Raw genomic sequence first — 17,829 nt, forward strand, 5'->3', positions numbered from 1 at the left:
TTTAGGAGATGGAAGCCACTAAGATGGTGAAGCAATATAACAATGGAAGGGGGAGGTTGAAATTGCAAAGATGAATCTGGCTTGTGCCTACAGTGCAGCAACCATAAAGAAGATTAAGGAAACTAGCGGTGTTGAAACTAAAAATAGCGGTGAAATTGATTTCGTGTTTCTCGTGGAAATTGACTTCGTGGTAAATAGTTGTGCTCATATATATAGACCACTTGATGAAGTGGTCCATATTAGAATTTACCATCTTTATACTGACATGCAATTTTATAACTAGACTAATTTCATGCTACACAATATTCGCCCTATAACAAATGCATCAAGCTTAATTTTTTTGAATATTTTCCGCTAAAAATAATAAGATACATATATTTATCAATAACGCTTAAAATAACTGCATATCAACACGATGTAGTAAGATTAATCTCATGTCAAATCGTCTTTATTGTATTTGAAAATTTTATAATGAGCTTTAATTTTTTTTATTTTTTTTACTTTTATTTTTAATTTGTATGATAGTATAAGAGAAGTTGCTACTATTAAAATGAAAAATATCACCCAACAAGTTCGGTATTATTCATATAAATAAATTGTCAATAATAAATATTACAATTATAACTATTAGACACGAGGCAACAATCTTTATACCAACCAATAATATAACAAGACTAATTTCATGCTACACACAATATTTGCCTAGAGGCACAGTTATTATACTAATAAATCATAAAAACATCAATATAATTATTTTTAATAATTAATTTTACGGCTTGTTCACACATTCAAAAGCCATTGTTAATATATAATTTCCAATGTGCTTTACTGGAAACATCCTCAAGTCCCTATTCCGGATATATAATTTCCAATGTGCTATACTTGTAACATCCACAAGTCCCTATTCCGGGTGAAACCGGAGACAGAAACCCACATACTGGAATGTCAGGTTCACTACACACATGATCTCGACAATCAGAATTAATTTCGCAGGGTATCCCTAATAAGAATTAAGGAAAGTTATCAAAATCGGGATGGAACAATTTTGAATAAGAAAATTAAAGGTAAATTATTAGGAATTTTTCTAAATATATTAAATTTAGACAAAAATCATTTAAAATTAGGGTTAAACAAGTGTTTTTCCTTATAAATACCTAAAATATTGTTGTAGTTCATATACAAACTTTCATTAAGTACTAGTCTCTCAAATATTTTGTGTCATAACTTTTGATTCCTATTTTTTAGTCAAGTCATCATATATATATAATTTCATATTTTTTAATGAGTTTTTGTAATTTTGTTTATAGTAGTGTGAAAATCTCTACAACAAAAAATTTTTAAGCGGCAAAAATTTAAAAATTCATATCTAATTTGTCTCTTGTTAAAAAAATTAAATTTTGTGGGAGAGGTTTTTATATTATTATAGACGTAAATACAAAAACTCATTAGAAAATACGAAAGTATGGATCAGAAATTAATATTTTAAAAGAGAGGTTTGTATAATTGATTTAACATGACTGCATAAAAAAAATAAAAATATCAAGTAATATAGATGAATTGACAAAACAAAACAAAATACTAGATGAGTTGACTTAAAAGTAGGGACGGAAAATCATTCGAAAAATTTGCTTAAATTTTTTTATAGGGGTTAAAATCAATTTGTCATATTTATAAGGACCAAAATTTTATTTAACCCTAAAAATTAATATGAAAATATGGTATGGTATTTGAATTTTGTTTAAAAATATAAATACCAAACTAAACTTTGAGATATCATAGTTTACCGAATTTAAAAACGTTGATAAAAATTACTTACCACTAGTTATAGTAATGAATACGGAAAAAAACATAATCATAGCATAAATATACATATAAACCTTAACCATATTTTTTCTTTTATGAATCTAGAAATAGGAATCATTTGATCGCTTTATAGAGTGAGAAAAGATGTTTCTTAGAAGTATGTATAAAAGATATTTGTCTCTTTAGCTCATTGAATTAATTATTTGACCTTTTATTATATTTTTTATTTCTTTTTGAAATCCCTTCATAATAGAGAAGGGGAAAATTTAAAAATAAAATTATAAGAATGATTCATGACAAAAATATGACTTTTTAAGGCTACATTTTCTTCATTTTCTTTGAGGCTTGACTACAATTCATTTATTAACAAAATTGATTGAGTATTTGCAAGTGTACAATTTCGTCAATTGAGTAATAAAAGATATCGATCCTCAGGAATTGCGTGATTCTATCAAAGTCATTGTGTCTATGAACATACTAAAATTAGAACACATTTTGGGGGTTTTGTTTGAGTAATTGGTTTGTAAGAAAACGTTTCGAAATCAAATGATAAGAGAGCGAGGTTGGATCGTCGACGAGTACCTAAACAATAGTAATCGCATGCAATCAATCGTGTCGTAATGAACCACTCAAGTGTCACAGATCAACAATATGATGAATTTCAATCTCTTGATAAATCCACCCTATCCTTTACCAATACTTCTCCAATCTCTTGGATGGAAGCTACCGGTAACGGAGTAATTAAAAAGCGCGTTGATCTTATGTTACACTCTATGTTTCAATCTCTCGACCGGAAACACGCAAGTGCACAATAAATTCATGTCAGATTTTAACTCATATTCTCATACATAATCAAAATCTAAAATCATTGCAAAGTTGATCAGAATTTGTAAAGCATTAAGAACAGAAATTCATTGAATAACACTATAAAGAGAGATTCATTACAGACTCAATGGATTACATAGATTACAATAGTCTAGTTCCTAGTCATGATCCAACCTCATGGTGAAGTAGCTTAATCCTAGCTCCAACTCCAAAGGATGAATTCCCATCATGTTGTATGCTTCAAATCTAGCCACTCTTAACCTCTGGAACACTGAATTAGACTCCAATTCGTACTCAAGAACTCTTCAAATCAGGATCAGACTGTCAAAACTCGAACCTCCTTCCAGAAAATGGCTTTTCAATATATACAGATTGCAACCACGCCGCGCGTCAGATCCATCACGCCGCGCGTGATTGGTACCACGCCCCCAGCGTAGTTCAATTCTCCTATCACGCCGCGCGTGGCTCTTCTCACGCCGCGCGTGATGTTGACAGTGGCAACCATCTTCCGAGCAGGTAACTACGCTGCGCGTTGACAGGTCCCCACGCCGCGCGTAGTGAAAACAAGATGGAATCTTCTTCTTGGTGATCATTCTACGCCGGGCGTGATGCTTCACGCCCCCAACGTAGTGTAAATGTATGAATTCCGGCATAATTTTCCTGCTTTCTTGTAATCCAAGTCATCTTGCTTCTGAGTTGATTTCTCTTGGTTTATTCATTAAAAACCTCTAAAACAAGTCTAATGTTCCTTAAATAAGCATGGATATGAGAGTGTGACGATAAGTCATCAAAAATCAAGTTAAATAAAATACTTGTAATATAAACGAAATCAAACACGGCATACAACTACAAAGTTAATCAAATTTCTCATTTGAACTTTGAAAATCAACAATCCTATGACTAATGCCAGGTGCCATAAAATAAGTTATATAATATTGCAAAACACATTGCTACTGCACTCTATCAAGGTTTTAAATTGCGGTTGCGGTCGCGGATGTGGTTGCGGTTGCGGTTGCGGTTGTTGCAAATGCAGTCATTGCGTTTGCTGCAACGGCAATGCGGTTGTTGCGACGTGAAATCATTTTGAAATTTCACAAGCTATATATAAAATGAAACTACTATGTAACTACACTATTTATTCATCATTACATAGTCTTAGTTTATTCCATAAACAATAATTTGAATGTATTTAAAATACACGGTTGAGAGATTGTTAAAAGTAGGATTTTTCATTAATTTGACACAAATTAGGATTTGAAGTTCATAAATTTTATTTTTTAATGAGAAAATTTGAACGAATATCGCCGAAAATATCTTATGCGACTTCCGATGCGGTTGTGATGCGGTTACGATGTGTGCAATTGCGGATGCGGACCGCAATTTAAAACCATGCACTCTATAACTAGCTTAAGTTATAAAAACAAATTTGAATGGCCCAATAATCATCTGAAGATCCACGTCAAATCAGTTGAATTACCTCACAAAACAGAGCATTAATTTGCTTCATGTCCTTGTCAGCCAAGTCTTAGAAGATAGGAGAATCAAGAAAACGAAAAATTACCAAACAACTGAGGTAAAATTGAGGGAGTATTATGATTAGTTGTTAAGCGGTTAAATAACAAAAATAAGTGAGTAGTTTATATATAATACAAGTGAAACTTATCATTAGTATGAATCATAGAGAAAATACAGGTGAAATCATGCATTGTTCCCAAAAAAATAAAAATCATGGAAAACTCACCAAGATATTGTATAATAGTGTTAACAAAGACAATGAACTGAGCTCTGGGTTCAATTGATTTCTAGGGTTCAATTGATTTCTAGGGTTTCAGTTGAAATTTAGGATTTTTTATAACATTTACTGTAGGGAAGTCCTTGGTTACCCCAGAAGACTAATTAGGTCCTGCTTGTTGAGAACTGTTGCTGGCTTGCTGCCATTAACTATGTCCATATTTCTAGCCTAAGTTTGTTTCTTGTCTGAACCAAGATGTCCACAAGTCATATCACAAAGCTCACTCAAACTAGACCACAAAAATTTATACCTCTGTTTCTAAGTTTTAACCAAGAGCTTTATCAGTTTTTTGCCACAAAAATAAATCTAAAATCTAATCAGAGTAAGAGCATGGATGGAAGAACTAGAAGTCAGTCCATAAAATTATTAGGAATGGATAAAATGGGGATGGATTTATCTCAAGGTAAAATTTCATATGACCTTATAAGGCTAATAGCTAGAAGTCAAGACTTTTAGATAACTTTGTCAAATGATATAGAAGTCAATAAAATTGCAAACTCACAGCCAATGTTATATAAAGAAATTAGTAGTTAGAGCCAATGTATATATCAAATTGACAAATTGTGCATTGTCAACTAGTTTTGCTATACAATATGGTACCACTCATGAGATGATGCACACAGCAGACATGACAATGCTAAAAATTGTATTACAAAGAAGCTTCTTTGTAGCGGGGTCGGCAACTTTGCCGAAATCAAAATAATCTAATAATTTTTGTAAATACTTATAATAATTAATAATCAAATTAACAATAACAGTACAACTGTCAATTATTACACATTATCAATCAAATCATCGAACTCACCTTGTACAGGTCTAGGGGCGAAATCAAAATTTGTGTCCATAATTTAGGAAAAGTAGAGAAAATGTGGAGACATAATGGTTGTTACATTGATAATTTCCCTTCGAGGTATATTGATTCTTGACCTTTCTTACAATAACCTGAAATACACACGAAAAGAAGTATACGAATGAGGTGACGGCAACAAAGGTGCTCAGAGAAGAAATTAGGGTTCGACAGTGAGGTTCTTGCTATTTTGGGAGAGAAATCAAGAGATTTAGGGTTCGACAGAGATGGAGGTTGTGAGAAGAGGAGTGATGGAACTATGCAGTTTTGAGTAGAGGAACAATGGATTGGAGACGTGTTTTTATTTTTTTTTAATTATCTGGTTTTCCCTTTTTTTAATTCATCAACCAAGGGTTCAAAGGTTCGACACCCACTAACCACAAATTGTTTTTTATAAATTCATTTATCATAGCGCTTATATCAAAAGCGCTATTGTAGGTATCAACGTTAATAGCGGTTTTGCGAAAATGCTATTAAAGAGTTCCGCGTTTTTAGCTTTTAATAGCGCCTTTTTCAAAAGCGCTATAATAGTATACCCGGGTTCAGTGTTTTAAAAGCGTTTTACCTAAAAGCGCTTTTATAAGGGATCCGAGTTACGTTTTAATAGCGCTATTGAAATAAGCGCTATTAAAAATGCGCTATTAAAGCTTTTTTTTGTAGTAGTGAGTAGTGACTCTAAGATATACTACAAACTTGGAAAATGGCAGTATTGTGGTGAGTATTTTTTTTTATTAATGGAATTACTATTGTTAAATGGGATTATATATTAAACTGCATTAGAGAGGAAGATGATTTAATGTAATTGCACTTATGATTTTTTATTGCACATTGGAAGGTTTGTGAAAGGTCACTGTCTGGTTCTGGTGCTGGACCTAATGCTGCTGCTGCCTCACAATTTGAGAGGACTAAAATGCTTCCCAGTGGCTATTTGATTCGATCATGTGAAGGTGGAGGGTCAATACATTAACATGATTAATGATATGGTTTTTTTGTGTTTTTGTATTGCGAAATTTGGTGAGATATAATTTTAGGGAGAAAACTCTCCTCAAATATAGGGTTATATGAAGAATACTAAAGTTCTTGTTTTATTCATTATGCTTATGGCTCTATATATAGAGCTACATAAAAACAAATCATATATTTTTAAAACAAAACTAATCCTATAATAAATTCTAAACAAATCTTAAATATTCTAAATAGAAATATAAATCATAAAACCTAATATTATCATATTTTAAATATAAATCTAAATAATATTTAAATCTAAGATCTTCAGAAGATATTTAGGCATATTATTCTCAACAATTAATATATTCTTAAAGGCATGGAGTTTACCAGAAGTGCTGCGACGACTCTACGAATCATCAATGATGGTTGCTCAGAGACTTGACAATTGCAGTTAAGTATGTTAGATATTAATTATTTATGTTTTTATTATATCTTGTATTGGTAAGGGTAGTTTAGTCTTTTTCTAGTATCTAATATTTATACTCTATTGTAACCTTTACTCTTCAAGTTTTGTTCATTGTATTGAAACCCTAAATCAAATTGTCTTTCTCTTATGTATGGTTATCATTCTTAACATGGTATCAGAGCTTGGTTCTTTCCACTCATCAATTTGAAGAAACACATCAAAGAAAGGGAGAATGATATGGTTAGTTGGTTTTATGAAAAAAGAAAAAAAAAATCGGTTTTGATTTAGTAAAATTTGGGGTTTCTTGAATCAATTTGGCATTTGAGTTTATTCTTTGGTGTTGCAATCTCATCTATTCAATTCTTTCCATTTGTTCAATTTTAAATTCTTTGAATCCTTGAATTGGCATTGATTTTCTACCCACTTTGAATTTGGGAAATCATATACTTATATACTTTGAAGGAATTAATAGGATTGATATTCCTATTTGTGTGCTGCCGCTGCCGCTGCCACGTGAATGGTGTTTATAGGATCTTATATCATTGGGTTTATTTCTTGCTTGTTGCAAGCATACAGTTTGTATTTTGGCACATTGTGGTTGTGATTTTTCGGCACATTTTGGCTTGTTATTTTTAACGGCAGTTTGGGGATTATTTGGTACACTTTTGTTTTATTACGAGCTTTGTTGTTGGTGTTCTGTCTATTGATTTGGTGATTGGTGCTTCTGAAATTTGTCTTCCGCTGATAGGCTACCACTTATTTTGTTACTCCGATTGTTTGTTATGGCTAATGTTGTTGCTGCCGCTCCTTCTCCCATTGGCTCTAGAATTGGTCATGTATACCCACATGAGACTACTTCACGAGTGTTTGATCTTGCTGAGCAATTCCAAAAGTTTCTCGCCACTCAGCCTCATGCCACGTCTGTCTCCTCTATTAAAGGTTTGACCCCGTCTAATTTGTCAGGTACATCTTCCATATGGGTTCTTGATTCTGGAGCATCACATCATATGTCATATGATTATAAGTCTTTTTTGTCTTTAAATCCTACATCACCTATGTCAGTCATGACTGCCGATGGCACTCCTATGCCATTAGGAGGAATTGGGTCAGTGTCTACATCTAATTTGTTTCTTTCTGATGTTTATTATATTCCTAATCTCACTTTGAGTCTTGCTTCTGTTAGTCAATTGTGTGATTCTGGTTACTCTGTTATGTTTTCTTCCACTCATTGTCATGTGCAGGATCGGCAATCTGGGAAGTTGATTGGGACAGGACGTAGACATGGGGGACTTTATGTTCTGGATGAGCTGAGAGTTCCTGATACTGCAGCCTCAGTTTCTACTTCTGATATTGATTTATCATCTTTTCGTTTAAATTTATCATCTTCTAACTTTTATTTGTGGCATTCTCGTCTTAGTCATGTTTCTGCATCTAGATTAAAATACTTAGCCTCTACTGGAGCTTTAGGAAAGATGCAAATTAGTGATATTTCTGATTGTTGTGGTTGCAAACTTGCCAAATTTTCTGCTTTGCCCTTTAATAAAAGTGTTTCTATATCCAAAGCACCTTTTGACTTAGTTCACTCTGATGTATGGGGTCCATCGCCGGTTCTTACCAAAGGTGGATCTAGATATTATGTTTCTTTTATTGATGATTGTACTCGTTATTGTTGGGTTTATCTTATGAAAAATCGTTCTGAGTTTTTTGAAATTTATCATATGTTTCGTGCTATGGTTAAGACTCAACACAATGCTGTTATAAAGTGCTTTCGTTGTGATTTAGGTGGTGAATATACTTCTAATAAATTCTCCGAGTTACTTGCTTTTGATGGTACTATTCACCAGACTTCATGTACTGATACTCCTCAACAAAACGGTGTTGCTGAAAGAAAACATCGTCATATTGTGGAGACTGCTCGTTCCCTTTTGTTGTCTGCTTCTGTTCCAAAAGAGTTTTGGGGCGAAGCAATTTTAACTGCCGTTCATGCCATTAATAGAATTCTATCATCTGTCACCTCAGGTTTGTCTCCCTTTGAAAAATTGTATGGTTCTTGTCCTGATTATTCTTCTTTGAAGGTCTTTGGTTCTACTTGCTTTGTTCTTCGTCCACACGTGGAACGTGATAAATTGTCTCCTCGTTCTACAATATGTGTTTTTCTTGGTTATGGAGCTGGTCAGAAGGGTTATCGTTGTTATGACCCCTCAAGTAAAAAATTGTATGTATCTCGTCATGTTGTGTTTCTTGAGCACATACCATTTTTTTCTCTTTCCTCTGATTCACATGATTCTAGTAGGTCTGAACTGACTAAGATTGATCCTTTTGGTCTTGATAATAATGTTTCTAGTGATTGTAATTTTGAGAGTTGCAGGGATGGTACTACTGCTACTCCAGATATTGATATCCCCCTTGTCCCCACGGCTACCCAACAACCTCCTACGACTGTTGATCCGCCGCCTCCTCCTCGTTATCCCTCTCGTGACCGTAAGTCTACTCAGTTACCTGATTTTGTCTATTCCACTTACTCTGCTTCTTTTGCTTCTTTTCTAACTTCTATCCACAGTTTGTCTGAGCCATCTTCTTATGAAGAGGCTATACTTGATCCACTCTGGCAACAGGCAATGACAGAAGAACTTTCTGCTTTGCACAAGACAGATACTTGGGAATTAGTACCTCTTCCTCTTGGAAAACATGCTATTGGGTCTCGTTGGGTATACAAAATCAAAACTAAGTCTGATGGGTCAGTTGAGCGCTACAAAGCACGCCTTGTTGCTAAGGGATTTTCTCAACAATATGGTATGGATTATGAAGAAACATTTGCTCCAGTAGCCAAGATGACAACTATTCGTACTCTTATTGCAGTTGCATCTGTTCGTCAGTGGCATATTTCTCAAATGGATGTTAAAAATGCATTTCTTAATGGTGATCTTCACGAGGAAGTTTATATGGTACCTCCACCAGGTGTTTCTCATAATCAGGGGGAAGTGTGTAAGTTGAAGAAGGCCCTATATGGTTTGAAACAAGCTCCACGAGCTTGGTTTGAGAAGTTTAGCACTGTGATTACATCTCTTGGCTTCCGCTCTAGTGATTATGATTCGGCTTTGTTTGTTAGAACCACTTCTCATGGTCGTATTTTACTCTCATTATATGTTGATGATATGGTTATTACAGGTGATGATGTTGATGGGATTGTTGATTTGAAATTACAGTTAGCCAAACAGTTTGAGATGAAAGACTTAGGTTCTCTTCGTTACTTCTTGGGTCTTGAAGTTGCATACTCTCCTAGAGGCTACCTTCTCTCTCAATCCAAGTACATTGCAAACATTCTTGAACAAGCTCATCTTTCGGATACAAGAACAGTAGATAGTCCTCTTGAGTTGAATGTGAAATATGCTCCCTCTGATGGTGTTCCTTTACCAAATCCCACTTTGTATCGTACTTTGGTTGGCAGTCTGGTGTACCTTACAATTACCAGACCTGATATTGCTTATGCTGTTCATGTTGTTAGTCAGTTTGTTGTCTCTCCCACTACAGTTCATTGGGCTGCCGTTCTTCGCATTCTTCGCTATCTTCGAGGGACACAGTTTCAGAGCATTCTATTTCCCTCATCCTCTGCATTGGAGTTACGTGCTTATTCTGACGCTGATTGGGCTGGTGACCCAACTGATCGTAAGTCTACCACCGGTTTTTGTATTTTTCTTGGAGACTCTCTTATTTCTTGGAAGAGTAAGAAACAAGATATTGTCTCTCGCTCCTCTACAGAAGCCGAGTATCGTGCTATGGCATCCACTACTACTGAAATAGTTTGGTTGCGTTGGTTACTTTCTGATATGGGTATTCCTCTTTCTGAACCAACTCCCATGTATTGTGATAATAAGAGTGCCATTCAAATTGCCCACAACTCGGTATTTCATGAACGCACAAAGCATATTGAGATTGATTGCCATTTCACTCGTCATCATCTTCAGCAGAGAACGATTACTCTACCGTTTGTCTCATCCTCCTTGCAGATTGCTGACTTGTTTACGAAAACGCTTTCCACTAAACGTTTTCGTTTATTGATTGACAAACTCTCGATGCTACCTGTTAATGCATCGTGAGTTTGAGGGGAGATGTTAGATATTAATTATTTATGTTTTTATTATATCTTGTATTGGTAAGGGTAGTTTAGTCTTTTTCTAGTATCTAATATTTATACTCTATTGTAACCTTTACTCTTCAAGTTTTGTTCATTGTATTGAAACCCTAAATCAAATTGTCTTTCTCTTATGTATGGTTATCATTCTTAACAAAGTACACACTATTATTAATGCACGACGTTGGATTCTATTACAAACTTTGGTAGACTATTGTGATTATCGTAGAGAATATTCAAATTGAGCAATTTTTTAGCTAAGAAGATCGGTATTAATACTATGGCTTTTGTGACATGCACTTCACTATATCAGGCAAGAAGCTCAAGAAAACAAGTGGCGAAGTGGTGTATGGCATGGGTCAGCAGCCTGCGGTACAGAGAACTTTTAGCCAAAGGCTGAGCAGGTATATGTTACACATAATTTGCCGCCTTGTAAACTATTTCAGCCTGCTGTTTAACTATTTGTAGTTTGACATACTTGGTTTTTCAATATAATTTAAGTTTTCTTTTAATTTTATTTTCATGATTATATAGTGTACACAAATATAGTGTGTGGATTGTAACCAAAAAATAGTGTGTGGATTCAAAAAATTCTTTTAACTAATAACAGGTGTTACTGACTGTAGGTATAAAAAAAATTGTCAAACCTATATCAACGGACAAAAATACCGTAGCTATAGGCTATTGGGACGGTAATTTTCCGTTGGCGTAGCAAATTATGGGTGACGGTACGAAACCCCCCGTTGGTGTAGGTTTTAGAGCCTATACTACAGTTTTTGGACTTTTACCTACGGCATTTAGCCTCACTATATATCAGATTTCTTGTAGTGTGTCCAATACAAAAATTGAGAGTGATGGTAACCTAACATAGATTGTGAAAATTCGCAAGACTATGTTCATATGGGTAAGAATAAGTCACTTGTCAATTTGAGGAGACACTGTTCATTTTTATTTGTGAGAGTTCATCCCTATCGTGTAGGATAGTATATACTACAGTGATGGAGGTTGAGTTTATTCTCTTAATGAATCTATAGCTCATGAATGAGTGGTGTACACTTGATAGATTCACCTATATAAGTGTTGAGGTGGGGCCACCTCCATGGAAGCTTGGGCAGACTTTCTAGAGACACTTATGAAATCCAGGTAGAGATACAAGGCCAAAATGCACCACACCGTGTTGAACAAGTTTAGACGAAAGATCAATGTGAGTGATGAGATCACTGATACACACTTTAATTCAACTTTGGACGAAAGGTAGTTGGCGGTTACACTTTGATTGAAGATCAATATAGTGCAACGTTAACATATGATAGGAGGTATGGCCTATATATATAAGGGTTCACTAGAAGCGGCACAAGATATATAATTATAAGTAACACAAGTAAAATATATATAATATAAAATTTCCGTGAGCATCCAAAAGTAGTTCCTTGAGACCTTGCTAATTCATGTGTAGTGCTAGCAAGAAATGAATGTTGTATCCTGGAGGGTATTAACTATGAAACCAACTGCACCGGACAACTTATCTGTGGTGACGAAATACTCTTAAGCCTAGTGCATTTGCACAACTCAGTCAACAATTCGATAAGCTTTTCTTCTCAATTTTATTTTGTTATGCACCATATTTATTTGTTCTAATATTTTTTTTATTTATATTAATATAATAACTTTATGTCAGATATTTTTCCAACATGAAATACTTATAGTACATTTCAAGTGTGTCCTCTCGTGTGGCATATATGTAAGATCCTGTCATGTGGGTGTGAGATGATACTTTTAAATAGGAAAAAGATCAACAGAAGACTTTTGAAGAAGTCAAAAAATATTTGTCGAATCCTCCAACTTTAATGCCTCCCGTTAAAAACAAATTTATGAAGTTGTATATTTCTGCATCTAACTCAACTATTGGAAAACCTTACATTATGATGGATACCCACAAAGTCACATATATGTCATGATTCAACCTTATTAATTTTATATTTAGATTTTCCCTTCTCTATTATGAAGGGATAAAAAAGAAATAAAAAAATATAATGAAAGGTCAAGTGATGTTTTTTGTAATAAAAAAAAGCATGGATTTTTTTGACACCATAAAATGTTCAAACAATTCCTATTTCTAGATTCATAAAAGAAAAAATATGACAAAATTTTATATGTTTATTTATGCTATAATTATCTTCTTTTCCGTATTTATAACAAATTGTAGTAAGTAATTTTAATCAACACTTTAAAATTCGGTGAACTGTAGTTCCTCGGTTTTGCTTAGTTTGTATTGGTATTTCTATACAAAATTCAGTATCATATTATATTTTCATATTAATTTATAGAGTTAAGTAGATTTTTAGTACTTATAAATATGTCAAAATTCGTTTTTAGTCCATATAAAAACTTTCAGCTGGTTTTGATCCTCAAAAATTTTCTATACGAATTTTGGTTCCTCCTTTTAATTCAACTTATCTGTATACTCGAACTATTTTTTCTACATTCATGTTTTTAGTTCATTATATAAACCTCTCTTAAAAATATTTAATTTCCCGATCAAAAGTTTCAATTTTTTAATGAGTTTTTGTTTATAATAATATAAAAATATCACCCACAAAAATTTAGTTTTTTATAATAAGGGATGAATTAGATATGAATTTTTAAGTTTCTGGCACTTAAAAAATCATATTTAATTCATATGATTTAAGAAGTTCGGATGTTTGTGGGAGAGATTTTTATATAATTATTATAAACATGAATACAAAAATTCATTCAAAAATATTAAAGTATACATGAGTTGACTAAAAATTGGAATCAAAAGTTATGACAGAAAATATTTGGATGACCTAAACTTGTTGAAATTCCTAATAATTCTTTGGTTTAAATTTTGGAAAACCATCATTTTAGTCCTTGGAAATGTATCTGAACATCACATTTGTCTCGGACGAACATTTTAAAATTGAGATGACCCATAAACTTAACACTTTAAGATTTTGGGTAAGACTTTGGTGAGTGTAATTTCCAACTCACTTGTGAAATTATTCTTAAGCCCAATATGGATGATCCTCCGGCTATCATCTCGTGACCCAACACCTGAATATATCGAAATTGCAATCAGATCCACATGTAACGCCCCAAAATTTAGAAATAATTAGTTTATTAAAACTTATTCGCTTTAAGTGTTTTTGACGTGTTAGTAAATTTTTGGTGGATAGAATGTAAGATCCCGATATTTTATTAAAAATTTTATTGGTTAATAATTGATTTCATTTGACCAAACCATAATTCATTTGTTTCTTAATTTCTATCGTGAACCAAACGTGAAGCCTTGACCATGGTGGATTCATATGGCTTGGTCATATGCTAATTTATTACCTTGATTTAATACCAATTCATTTTGCCACACGTTTTACTTTCATGGTTACAAGACAAACCACCTTAATGATATTTAATCTCTCTTCAAGTAACCCCTTGAATGCACTTGATGAAGAATGATTTCCTTGTCTCACATTAAAATAATTTCCATATAATTCCTCTTATAACCTCCTTGTATTCCTAGAAGTTAAAACGTGAGACTTCCCTTGTTTTCTTGAATTCATCTTTATGACAATGATCTCTTTTGTGAATGACATTCCATACACATCATCAAGCTTTGTTATAAGTTTCATTCTTCTCGAGTTCAATTTGTCATGTGCACGACACGCGAGATTTCATTTTCAACCGTTGGATTGTCGAAACGAACTCTGGAGCGAGAGATATCGTGTGTGCTCTATAGCTGTGAATTTTAGAGTAAAATCGCTTGGAAGTAAAGCGCTTGAGGTAAGGGCTCTTTCCCCATATATTCATACTACGTAAGGATTGTGTTGTGAAGTGGTAATGGAGTCTTTATCTTTTAAAAGAAAATAATTAAAAATAAACTAATAGAAAGAAACTAGTCTTGTTTGAAGTGTGTTTGTTGTTGTTTGAGAAGTGAGTTGATGATGATTTGGTGACTTATAAAAGTAATAAATAATTAAAAAAAAAGGAGAAAATAAATAAAGAAGAAATTCTTATGAAAATAATGTTCTTGGTTTGGTCCATGTACATACACCGTTATTATGCTATAAATTAACCAGTATATTTATATGGTTATGGTTGCTAGCATCACTTGGTTTATGAATACTTTTTAGACTCCGCGTGTGCTGATGTTGTTGCTTTATTTCATGACTTGTTTCATGTAAAGAGATTTATATAACAAAAGTTAGTAATAAGTTAGTCAGTTGTGTGTTTGCTTATGTGTGTAATGATTTGTTGTTGTAATTGAAAATAAAAATTACATTAAGATATATGTCGTTGTTTATAAGGTGTTGTCTATAAGTTGTTGACTATTGATGTTGTTTCTTGATTAAGCCATTGTCTATCGATGTTGTTTCGAGATTAAGCCGTTGATTATTGGTATTGTTATAAGGACGATGAAGTTGTTAAATAATGTTGCCCATTAACGTTGCTTATTATAACTTGACATGTATTAATTCATGTGTGCCAATGACGTTGCCTATTGTAGTTGTATAAATGACGTTGCTTAATGATGTTGCTTATTGATGTTGTTCAACGAAGTTGAAAATAATGGTCGTGTACTTGTTGGTATTCATTAGTATCAGTTTTTTTTTGTGTCTTTTGATCAAAGAGGTATAAATTTATTATTATTTGATTCTGAGTTTAATTAGTGAAGTGTATGAGTATGATTGGTATTTTGGTGTTGAGATTAATCGGTGAAGAATATAACTGGTATTGAATATTATATTAAATTGGTGGTCTCTGACTATTTTTTTCTTGAAAAATAAAGATTATATTTTTTGGAAATCTTTTGATTGATGAAGTGTTTTATTATTGTTTTGTGACATTTTTCTTATGGTGAGTATGATTCAATTTGGATAAGGAAATTGACCCTTACATTTAACATTTTAGGTACTGAAGAAGATGCTTGTTTGATGATTTGAGTTGAAGCGTGTACGGGGCAAAATGGATTTTTATAAATTGAGAACTTTATGTAATGGATAGTCCGTTGGGACACTCTTTTTTTTTAATAATTGTGTAAATAAAGTTTTTCTAAATAATTTCTTTATTTTAGAATTCGGTCTGTTACACCACAAGTGTCTTTTTAACATTTTTTATTATTCATTTTAGTCCTCAAATCATTTTAGTAAGAATGTATTTGCAATTTGATACATTTTGGGACGAATATGATATTCAGTCACTTCGAGAGACTAAAATGGTGGTTTGTCCTTTAAATTTTCTTATTCAAAATTGTTTCACCCATTTTGATCATAACATTCTGTAATTCTATTATTAGATCTGCTTGGCTGCCGAAATAATGAGGATTGTCAAAATTCTCCATTTTGTAAGGAACCTGACGATCTTGCAATCTGTTTGTTTGTGAATCCAATGACCGGAGTAGGGATTTGTGCATGTTACGGGAAGATCACAGTGCACAATATTAGTGGCAGTTGAATGTGTGAAGAAGCCCTAAAAGTTAATTAAAAAAATTATGTTGTTGCTTTTATGATTTATTTCACAGTTTTATATTTTGTTTAATAAATTACATTCCTCTTCTTTGAAAGGATTGAGTTTGAATTATACTTTCATTCTCTCTTATATTAAAAGATATACTTTAATCCATTTTAGCAAAATAAATATCTTTGTGATGATAAGTAATGACTTTAAATCGCTATTTTTTTTTGTTACATATAAATCGCTATTTTATTTTAAAATAATTTCGAACCATCATTTATGAAATTTCTTTTTATTTTGTATAGTTTCCTAATTTATACATTGTTCGTTTAGCATTAAATGATAATGATGTGAATAAAAAATATAAAAACATAGTATGTATTAAAATGAAGTGTTTTTTTATATACAAAAATGAAGTGTTTATTAATGGAGATGAAGAATAAAATTCAATAAACATATGTATAGATTTTGATATAACGGGGAGGAGAAGAAATTTGGTTTTTCACAAATTTGGTTTGTTGCCATGGATTGTCTATTTCCGTTCCGAACACATTGCGATGCGCGAATTGTGAGGAAATTTGGTTTGTCGCTAATTTGGTTTGGGATAGAAATTTCTAATTTGTGTGCGACGTAATTAGACAAAATTATTACTAGATTTCAATTAGAAAAAAAATCAAGCATGAAAAATGCAATACGCTTCACCATATATAGGGCCTGTTTGTAGGGTTGGGAACAGGCCAGGCCAGGCCAGGCCTTGACAGGCCTAAGCCTGGCCTACAATTTTTTTTCAGGCCTGAGCCTGGCCTGCGGCCTATCAAATGCTATTTTTTTTGGCCTGGCCTGAGCCTTTTAAAAGCCTGGCCTGGCCTTATAGCCTGTTTAAAAGCCTGTGTTACATTAAAGTTTCTCTATATAGTTTTTTTAAATAGGCTAAACAGGCCTTAAAAAGTTCACATTTAAATTTTGATAATTTCTACAACATTAAGAAAAAGCTAATAATATGATTAACACAATAATTAAAAACTAATAAAATAACAAATACGATTACGAAAAATAATAATTATTATAAATAATATTTTTTTATAAGATATAAATAATAATATTATATAAATAATAATTATTATAAACAGGCCGGCCTATCAGGCTTCGTAGGCCTTTTAAGAAGCCTAAGCCTGGCCTATTTATGTAAACAGGCCATTTTCAAAGCCTAAGCCTGGCATTTTTAATAACCAGGCCAGGCCAGGCCGGGCTTATACAGGCCAGGCCGAAGGCCCCTGTAGGCCGCCTGGCCTATTCCCAACCCTACCTGTTTGTTTCAGCTTTAAGAAAATGAATTTTTTTTCTTTGTATTTTTGAAAATAGATTTTTTAAAACCATTTTTCAAAATATTACAAGATTTTTTATATTCATTTTTTCTAAATTTAAACACTAATTTTGACATCATATAACATAAACACACATTATTGAAATAGTCAAAATCACAATTTTTTCAAAAAGTTGTATTTCAAAATTAAGTGATTTTTCGAAATTTTGATTTTTTTTAT

General features: G+C 32.8%; 2 long non-coding RNA genes across 2 annotated transcripts; one reads left to right on the forward strand and one right to left on the reverse strand.

Annotated features, from left to right (window-relative positions):
- Positions 1-558: 558 nt before the first annotated feature.
- Positions 559-1,948, reverse strand: LOC123909110. Its single transcript, XR_006809820.1, has 2 exons — positions 1,817-1,948; positions 559-1,000 (listed from the first exon to the last, which is right to left on the reverse strand). It is a non-coding gene; the product is annotated as an uncharacterized LOC123909110 (long non-coding RNA).
- A 10,978-nt stretch (positions 1,949-12,926) lies between these two features.
- Positions 12,927-16,451, forward strand: LOC123909616. Its single transcript, XR_006809976.1, has 2 exons — positions 12,927-13,018; positions 16,128-16,451. It is a non-coding gene; the product is annotated as an uncharacterized LOC123909616 (long non-coding RNA).
- Positions 16,452-17,829: the final 1,378 nt, after the last annotated feature.

This window comes from Trifolium pratense, linkage group LG2 (assembly GCF_020283565.1).
Source record: "Trifolium pratense cultivar HEN17-A07 linkage group LG2, ARS_RC_1.1, whole genome shotgun sequence".
Lineage (NCBI taxonomy): Eukaryota > Viridiplantae > Streptophyta > Magnoliopsida > Fabales > Fabaceae > Trifolium > Trifolium pratense.